The sequence below is a fragment of the Equus quagga genome, chromosome 8 (assembly GCF_021613505.1).
Source record: "Equus quagga isolate Etosha38 chromosome 8, UCLA_HA_Equagga_1.0, whole genome shotgun sequence".
NCBI lineage: Eukaryota > Metazoa > Chordata > Mammalia > Perissodactyla > Equidae > Equus > Equus quagga.
This window is the reverse complement of record NC_060274.1, coordinates 20,961,075-20,971,724: the sequence shown is the minus strand read 5'-3', so window position 1 is coordinate 20,971,724 and position 10,650 is coordinate 20,961,075.

Here is a 10,650-nt window from a genome sequence, read left to right as displayed (position 1 = left end):
AAAGCCGGAGGTGTGGTTCAAAGGCTTGAGAGCCAGAGAGCTGCTGGTGGAGATTCCAGTCCTCACCTGCAGCTCTGAGAACCAGGAGCCTGGAGGGCAGGAGAAGACTGATGTCCCAGCTCAAACAGCTAGAGAGTGAATTCAACCTCCCTCTGCCTTTTTGTTTTATTCAGGCCCCTAACAGGTTGAATGATGTGCACCCACGTTGGGGAGGGCCATCTGCTTTACTCAATTCACCAATTTAAATGCTAGTCTCTTCCAGAAACACCCTCACAGACACACCCAGAAATATTGTTTAGACAGATATCTGGGCATACCATGACCCAGTCAATTTGACACACCATATTATCCATCATGTTAATATTAATTCTATCAGCAAGTCAGCATCCAAGTAGGAGACAGAAACTACACAGGAATTGTTAAAGGAGAAGTTTAGTATAAAAAATTGCAAACAATAAAGGAGGATTGGTATAATGAGGGATTGGCTAATAGCAAAGAAATAGTAGAGGCAAGGAGCATCAATATCCCTGCGGGGGAGAGATCTCCCAGGGAAAGGACTTCTCCAGGACTGAGATCCAGACCTCCCTGAAGAGGGCAGGGCGTGGCTTACTGGATGGTGTAGAAATCACTGTGGTGCCTTGCTTATAGACCTTCCTGGAAATCCACTGTCTGAGGTGCCAGGGGGATTTTCTCTGAAGCTGCCTTGGGTGGGTGGGGGGCTCAGGCGAAGTTTCTGGATGCTTGAGCACAGGAGTCTCTCTAATCCTGTTCTCTAGTTAACATTCTGTCTTCTACCAGGGGTCCTTGACTCCAGCTGCACTCTGGTATGGAGCAGGTCAAGTCTCTGGATGGAGTGTGATAAGTTCTCAAGTCCTTTGAAATTTTTTTTAGAATCTGAGGGAAATGAGGAGAGAGTGAGCAAGGTAATATATATACTAAAAATCTTGAGGCCCTCCTCCAGGAGATAAAGGACTCATTTTCAGCAATGTGCTGAAAATATAATTAGCTTGGTGGTTTCTGAGCTGTGTCCCAAAGGAAATATTAATCTGATTTCTTTAGATTGCAAGAAACAGAAACCAATCCTTTCTAGCTTGAAAAAAAAACAAAAGGAATTAATTGGAAAGATATTAGGGAAACTTGTGAAATTAAAAGAGTTGAACAGCCTAGAGTTTCGAACGGAAGGTCTTAATGCAACTCTGGTGTCTCAGAAGCAGAAACTGATGTCTTTTCTACCCCCAATTCTTCTGCCATGACCTCAACCAAGCTCGAGTGAATGTCAGTCCCCAAGCCTCACCATTAGGCATAGGAGACAGCCTCTGACTAATCCAGCTTGGGCAAGATTGATTCCTTGCCTGGATCCTCCAGTGATGGCCCAGGGCACAGTGTCACATAATATCATCATGACCAACAGATACATGAACTGTGTGTCAGGGTCAGAAGCAGAATTGCGGGCATCCTGTTGAGCCAGGCAGCCAATGGAGAGAAAGCTGCTAAAGAAGAAGCTTTACCTGTAGCCTATTCTTGCTAATAAAATGTGTGAGGAACTATCTGGGAGCAGCCAGCCCTGTTCCCTCAGTTGATAACTGGTCCTCATTTGGGAATCTTCAGTTCATGACTGGCAAGACTTCCATTTCCATCAGATAAAGCCTGGCAAATAATGAACATCTTCCTGATAACTCTTGTCACTCTTTTCCAAGGAGCTGAAAATGGTAATTAATGCAAAGGCTGTGTTTATTGGTTCATGAAATTGAGTGTGTGCAGCCCTTTGATACGGCGTCTTCTTGATAGAGAAAATTTGGGAGGGGGTGAGAAACACACTGCACATTACAGACTCAATTTATTTGACAAGATATTACAACAAAGACAACCTCATGTGTATGAAAATCTGGGGCTTTTGTTTGCTTTACCGAAGTAGAAACAACAGAGCAAGAAGCAGGTGTTCTGGCCATTGCCCCTCCTCTCAGAGCCCCAGCCCACTCCTGCACTTTGTTTACTTGCTGAATGAGGCAACCACAGGGTTGGGATGACATTCTCTGTTTCGCTCAAGGACACAGCTCAGAGTTCTGCCTCTAAAACTCCTCTCACTCTGAGTTCTTACTGGGAAGCCAGAGTGAGCAATTTTATCTGATAAATTCCTCAAAGCCCTCAAGGAGGCATTGAGGCATGGAGGGGGAGAAAGACCCCTTCCACAGCAGCAGAAAATAGTAAACTGTTCAATTTATAATGATGAAGGCATCGGGACTTATAGCTGAAAGCCTTGAGGATGCTCCTCCTTTTGTTATTTTAAGTTGTGAGTTTTGGTTGTGGCCAAATCTGAATTGGGTAGGGTCTTGTGATCAAACATTAGTCATGATGGAAGTGAAAGAAATGCTGAGGGGAGGCTCCAAGGAATCTTACACACACACACACACACACACACGCACACAGAAGAGGAGATGGCAATGTGACCACAGAGACAGAGACTGGACGATGCAGCCGCAAGCCAAGGAATGTCACAACCACCAGAAGCTGGAAGATGAGTGTAGGCAAGAGCCTTGGAGCAGAAATAATGGGGAAGGTTCTTGAAATTTGGGGGCTCTCAGAATTGCAAAATCCAGTGCTTTTGGACTCTAAATCATGAGAATGAAAAGAAATTCGAACAAAGACTCATTAGGATTCTTTTTAGTTAAACAGAAACCTTCTTCTTGCAACAAAGAACTTATCAAGGATATTTCCTTTCCACCCAAGTCTACTTTTTAGATGGCCTCAAAGAAACCATGATGAAAGAGAGACCTAGTGGCAAGAAAGCCATGAAATTAAGGAGTGTCGAATAATATGTAATAGGCTCCTGGCACATGGAGTGGAATAGAAACAATCAGATCAGAGGCCTAGTAAGTTTTTGAGGAAATTGTACTGCCTAAGTTGTCACAAGCCTGGACTAAAAAAGCCTGTGATTGTAAATCAGACTGACAGCTCTCAAACTGCACCAGCAGGACATGGGCTGAAGAAGCTGTGTAGCCCCCAAGGAGGGGACACCTCCCAATGCCCAGTTCAAAGATGACGAAGGAGCATAACAGACAAAAGAAACTCCCAGGGAACAGAACTAGAGGTTACGGAGCGCTACGGACAAGGGAGTTTCTCAGACAAAGCAGAAGCAGGGTCAAAATACAGAACTTCTTCCAGGGCTAAAACAGAGGGTCTTTATTATTTCTACCTCGAAGGATTCCTTACTGCTGTGCACCATGGCTACTAAGTGTCTTCCATTCTTTCCTTTACACAGGGGGAATTTTAATTGGGCCATGAGTCACTGGCCCTGATAGAGAACACCATAACCACCTGTCCCTGATGGAGAACACTGCACACCACCAAGGGATCCTGGACTTGGTCCCAGACGCAGTGGCTGGATGAGACTTTCGGTTGACTTCCTTGGGGAGGCAGTGAATGTGTTTTATGTGTGGGAAGAAGGGTGTACCGGAGGGCAGGCTGTGCAGAGATGATTTCCTACCCATAAATATTTATACTTCACCTTGAGTTTTGTTGCTGGGAAGTGGTGCCTTGCCAAGGACCACCATTACCAGCCTCATTTGCTTCAAAGTGAGGCCATGAGATCAGTACTGACCAGGAAAATGTGGAAGGATGTGATGTGTATCATTTCTGGTTTAAGAAGTGGGCATGCCTGCTCTATCCTCTATTTCCCCTTCTGCCTGGATGCAGTGAATTCTGAGACCTTAGGGAATGGCAGAGCCACCAGACAGCAGGAGTGTGGGTCCCTGAACTACCACGCCAGGGAAAAATGTTCAGCAACTGGGAACATCTGCATTGAATTGTGATATGAGAGAGAAAAAACAACTTTCACATTAGCTACTACATTGTAGGATTGGTTTATTATAGTATTTTGTATTATACTGATGTACACCTCATATGCACACACCACAAATACAGACACACACCCACCACATGCTACTCACAGCCACATACACACACATAAATCACAACACACTTTCTTATACTCCAGTGGAGCCTTTCTGACTTCCACGCTGTGCCAGCACCTGAGCCAGAAGATCCCTGGCTCCATGAACTCATTGGACCATTGAGGGCATAGTTACCCTCCTATTAGGAGAACAAGTTTTTGATTAGCAAAGACTGATGTTGCAGTTTGGAATTTATCCAAAATGCTTTGCTCTCTTGAGTCTTGTCGCTTTTAAGAGGTCAGGAGTTCTTTCGCTATACATGGGGATGGCTAGGTGAGGTGGTGGAATAGAGAAGGAGTTAGAACTGGAATGGATTTACAGATAATCACATAGATGGAGAGGGGAGGTAGTTTTGGGGGATGATGACCAGTTGGTGGTAGAACTAGGTTTAGGAGTGAGATCTGCTAATTCCCTGTTCAGTAATCTTTCTGACCGGTTTTCTTCCTAATTTGAGAAGCCACTTAAATCATACATCAGGGATAAATCAGCAGCTCTAATAGAAGGCTTATTCCTGGAGGAAGTTAAACCTATTGACAACAATGAACTTCAAGATAACTTGTAAGCTCCAAGCATCTGGAAAGAGCTTCAAGAAAGATTAAATAGAAGGTAGACATGGCAGGATTAGTACACATTGCACTCATTACAGGATTTACTGTTTTCTAAAAATATGTTTTCCAATTTGCATCTCCAATATTTTATTTTTAACCTCATTATTGTTCTGAGTTCAGATAAATATTTTAAGTATACTCTCTTCTCCTTCCTCCTTGAACTTTGAGCAGACGGTACCGCCGTATTAACAAGGATTCTGGAGACCATCAATGTGAACTGTTTTAAATATCAACTTGCTCTCCAAACCCACCTGTACCACCACCCTTTCTTATCTAACTTCAGAAGAATAGAAATTCCTCTTCCTGTCTAACTCTAAGTCCTTCATCTGTGCTCATGGTGCCGTTTCTGTCTAGTTCTTCCTGGAGTTTGCACCATGAACTATTCTCTCATTCTCTCTCTTGTGTGTTTAAATTCTCATCTTAGCCTATAAACATGCTCACATATTTTTAAAAACAATCCCCAAATTAAACCTTTCAACACTGAGCCCTCTTCCAGCTAATACTTTATTTCTCTCCTTCTCTTGATTATCATCAAAGTTCTTGAGTTTTCCATATTGAGGCTCTCCACCTCCTCATATTTCCTTTGCTGCTTACCTCATTGCAGTATGAATGTTCCTCCAAAAGTCACCAGTAACTTCCTGATTTTGGAGCACTGGCATCCTTTTATTCCCGCCTCTTTTGACTTCTCTGTAGCATTCAATATTGGTTATCACTCTTTTCCCCTTGACTCTCTTGGTTCTCCTTTGACCTCTCTAACTGCCTCTTCTCCATCTTCCTTACCACCTCCTATTCCCCTTGAGATTTACAGTCTAAAATAAGGATACAAATAGTGTCTTGTCCTTGGGACTATTGTGTGAATGAAATGATAAAATTTATATAAAATTTATGTCAAGCACTTGAGACAGAGTAAGTGCTCGAAAGAAAAAATGCGGTCACCACTAATGAGTTCAGCTTTAGATTGATCAATTTGAAATGCTTATAACATCCCAAAGACAGCTAGAAATGAGGATCTGGATTTCAAGAACGGGAGCTGGAGTTGTGGACCTGCCTTCATCAGTGGGCAGGTGACAGCTGAGGACATGAGAGTTTATGAAATCACCCAAGGAGTGTACATCTGTCAGGATAGGCTGGGTTATGCTGAGGTAAGATCTCCAAGGCGTAGTGTCTTTAAGCAACAAAAGTTTAGTTCTTTCATGATATGTCTATTGTGGGTCTGCAGAGGAGTCCTACTCATTGTCATCAGTCAACCACTCAGGCTACCTGAATACCTGCCAACTCAAATGTGGACTGTTACAGTGTCAAAGGGAAAAGAGCATAAGAAAGTGCTCTGGTCTGCAAGTGATCCGAGTTCTTTTCGCTCACAGTTTATTGGGTAAAACTTATCATGAAGTGCGCTCATCTACAAGTGTAGGCAAGAAGTGCAATTCCTCCATATGCTGGGGAGGTGGAGAGCCAGAAATATTTGACAAGTAATAGCAATCACTGCTAGCAGATGTCTAGAATGAAGAGCAAAAAGAATACCCTGGGAGAACGCACTGTGCTGCCCTCCATCGGCTTCCGCCCTTCCCTTCCCCCACCCAAGGCCTGCATCGTTTTCCAAATCTCATTTCCAGGTATTCAAGTCTGCTATCTTTAGATATCTGCAACTCTTTCACCTCCTGCGTTTTTCACCTCTAATTTGAATATAAAATTCTATCAGTTCAGTAGGCAACATATTTCCTGAATCCACTCCCTTCCCTCTCTTATCTCTGGGACTATCTTTAGAACCTGCAAAGTGCTCTTAGTTAGAATGACCTGCTAAACACAAATTTTGTCATCCCACACAGCTTTAAAAAGAGAGAAGTTTTCTAATAAAATAATTTTCAAGATAGAATAAAGATGGAGCGATGGTAGTTATGTACGAGAGTTTTTATTTATTAAAATAAAGTCTAGGAGTATAAAAAGTGTAGAAAACAGAAAAGTATAAAGGAACAAATTTACACATCTCCTTATGGCATTTGACATGATCACCTGCTCTTTCTTAAAACTACCATGTGGTTCTAGCACTCTCTCTAGCTTTTCTTCTAACTGCTCATCTGTCCTTTATCAGTTCTCTCTTCCTCTGCAGGATGCTTAAATATTGGTATTCCTTGGGGTCTTGTTTTAGTCCAAGTCTTTTCTCTTACTCTGTATATTCTCTCTAGTGGTCTCATCCATATCTTATCATCTGCTCTCTCTCTCTGTCCTTCATACTCACAGACACGACATCTAGCACTGATCTCTTAATGTTCTCTTAGAATGTTAAGCGTAGTATGTTCAAAATTTAACAAATTTCTTTCCCCTGCAAATATTCCTCTGCCCAGTTCTAAGCAAGTTGCACAAGTGAGATATGTAAGAGTTATCCTGATGTCTCCCCTTTTCTATACTCTCTTTACACAACTAGAACCAGGAACTATTGTTTCTAAACTCTCTCTTGGCTTCTCACTCTCGTCTCCATCCCTAATGCCACTGCCTTAATCCAGGCACTCATCGTTTCTCACCCAGGGAGATGAAAGAAAGACTATTCATGGGTCTCCTTCCATCCCCTTGCCTTTTCCACATCTCTCAACCCACTAATACATCCTGTCACTACAGTGGTAGACTGATTCTTCAAAAACACAAAGCTGATCATGTTACTCGTCTTTTATTTCTTTTTTTATTTTTTAAAGATTTTATTTTTCCTTTTCTCTCCCCAAAGCCCCCTAGTACATAGTTGTATATTTTTAGTTATGGGTCCTTTCAGTTGTGGCAGTTGGGACGCCACCTCAGCATGGCTTGATGAGCTGTGCCGTGTCCGTGCCCGGGATCTGAACCCGAGAAACCCTGGGCCGCCAAAGCAGAGCGCGCGAACTTAACCACTCGGCTGCCAGCTGACTCCCTCTTTTAAATCTTCAGTGGCTCCCTATTGACTTCATGATAAATTCTGAGGTCCTTAGCATGGTGCAAAAGGTTTCCATGGCCTGCTTCTTTCTTGTTTCTCAGTCTCCCTTAGAGTCTTAGCTCCTGCAAATTTCTCAAGAGCACCTTGAAATTCAGAGATGCCAATTTCTAGTCCTTTAAGGCCATACTGTTTACTTCTCTGTGAAGATATGTGCCATCCCTTCTGCATGGCATGCTTTCTTCCTATCCTTCCCATCTCTGCACAACTTATTTTCTTATCAGGTGGAGTATATTCTACTCCTACTCATCATTAAAGATTCAACTCTGGAGCAAACCTTTTCAATAGTTTTCCTAACACTCCTGAAATCTCCCTCTCTGTCAAAATTCCATCCGCTGGTTTCCATTGCATTCAGTGTTCACCTTTAACTGTACATTACCTTAGAGTGGTGTAATTTCGTCTTAACTGTGACACGCTTGAGGGAAAGCACTTTGTATCCCCAGCGCCTGGAATAGTACCTGGCACAAACATGGCATTCAGAAAGACCTGTGAAATGAATGACCATGTTCAATGCTCCCACGGTACTTTATACTTCTTCTCACTGCCTTGTAATTCTTTCATTTACAAATCTTTCTCTACTGGATTATGAAACATCCCCAACAGTTACACAATTCTAGACACAAACTAAGTACTGTAGAAATGTTAACTGATGTCTAATTTGCAAGTTTTTATGTATTTCAAAATACTATTCAAGGTTAGGATCTATTTCAGAGATTAATATAAAACAGGATATATGACTTGTTACTATTTTAGTGGTGACCATAAGATGTGAATGAGAACTTGATACTAATTTTATATGGACTTACTTCCTCTTCCACATTTAATTTTCTTGGCTTTTCAAGATTGTTCCTAACAAATATAAGTTTTATCAATGTCTTCTTAAGGGAAGTGGAAGAAATAAGAGGGAAGAAGAACAGAAGGTGGAAAGCGACTGGTGACTTGTGAACCTGTGAACAGAGGAAGGAAAAGGAAAGAATGAAAGAAGGAAAGGAAGCGGAAGGTTAAGAAAGGATAGACAGGTACAGGTAGGAAGTTTACTTACCCAAAGTTCTGATATTTATTAAAAAATAAGGAAATTGTTAAAAAGTGTAAATTATTCAAGTATTCCATGAAACAGACTTACAGTATCTTTGCATCTATTTGAAACCACGTATAAATATTTATACATTTGAAACAATTGATTAACAAGCGCACTACATCTAACACCATGTTTGATTTGTAAATGTAACGTGTATTAGAGGAAATGAATATATTTTATTCCCTCTATTGGTTAGTGTCACCCTTTGTTTTATACCACAGCGAAGGGACACAGTTGTAATGTGGAATAAAAGAAACGCTAGCATTCCCAGCACATCTTAAATGCATATTGGCAATAAATGAGAATCACAAATCATTTCTGATGTGTTTTTCACATCACTTCCATTTTCATGTTTTAACAAACTCCTTAAATTTTCTGGTTAAATCTATTCCATCAGTTTTGAATTATATTCTTGGGGGAAATGATTAAGGAAAAAGATCTCTGTTAGGGGAAAAGTTCTCAGTAATATGAGTTAATGAAAGTACAAATAAAAGAGGATTAAATTCAATGAGGCAGCTACAATTCTAAATATGTTTTCCATCTCTTCAATCAAGACGAAGGTCTTGTTCTTAAGAGACTTATAATCTAATTGGGGAGACAGAACATATACATAAAAAGATGAATAGCACTAACAGGAATCCAAATGAGTATTCAGACAGTAAATGTTTCCAATTTCAGAGGCAGGAGTAGTGCCTGAAAGCTGGGGTGACCGGGTCTTGAATTGCTCTTCAAAGAAGTAGGAGATCTTCATCAAGAGGTGGAAGGAAACGGGGTGACTGTTAATGAAATCAGGGTTTCTTTTGGGGGTGATAAAAATGTTCTGAAACTGATTGTGCTGACAGTTGTACCTCTCTGAATATACTAAAAGCCAGTGAATTATCTCTAATGGGTGAATTGTATAACGTGTGAATTATATCTCAATAAAACTGCTATTTTAAAAAATATTAGCTATGGTCTTGGCACCAGTTACAGAAATGGGGACAGCAGGAGCTATGGATATTATTTATTACCCTCTCCTTTTTCTTTTTCTACTTTTTTGTAAAGGGAAGTTGGTGGTGCTTAACTTCATGGTTTAGTTCATAAATCACTAGACCAATGAAAAGCCATACCCTAAACAGATGTGGATGATTGCGCATCACCTGGAGTTCCTGAATTACTGAGACAAAAATGACTGGCGGGACTTTGCGTCTCCTTTTTGTGAGGAGAATATGAGAAGAACTTTCTACAAAGAATAGTTGTACCATATTAGGTGGAAGCTTGACAGTATCGCATGAAAGTAAAATACAGAAGGAGGGTAAGAATGCGTGCAGAGTGATCTGTCTTGGTCTATTTTGCTCTCAGATCCATTCTTCACTCTTCTCTGACTCTGCTCTGTATACTGTCCCCTGGGGCTGTGAGGGGAGGGGTGATTTCTTTGGCTTGCATTTTCCATAATGATTACTGGCTTCTAAATTGGTTTGACCAGTAGGAGTCACTAGAGGAGACTGAAGAAGAAGAAGAAGTGAGAATCCAGGGCATTTCTCATTCTTTCTTCTTGCCTTCAGCAGCATCTCTGGCAGCAGCTGCGTCTTTTCTGTTGCTATATCTTCTTCCACGGTTGCAGCTTCTTCTGGTGAACTTAAACCTTGAGCTTCTGTCAAAATCTCCTCTCCTCAGTTTTCTAGGCGAGATTTGCTATTGCTAATCTATGTGTTACCTCACCATCCTCTGTTTGGCTTCTCAGTCTTTCCATCACCTGTGTAACCAATTTCCTGTATTGTTTCCTCTGTTTAAAACATTTTGAATGTTTTTGGTTTTTTGCTCGGATCCTTAAACTGACACATTATGAGCTTAATAAGTATTTATTGAATGAATACACTTAATAAATGGGGAACTGGAAATATTCTGGAGCCACCACAAGCAAAAGCATGTAGGAGGTGGAGACATTTGAGTGAATATAGTGAGTTTGATTCTAGATATGTAGAATTTGGGAAAATATGGTGGTAATGAATCATTGGTTGAAGTGTGGGAAGGGCGTTGGGACTGTGAGATCTGTTTCCACAGAAATGAGTCCTGAGG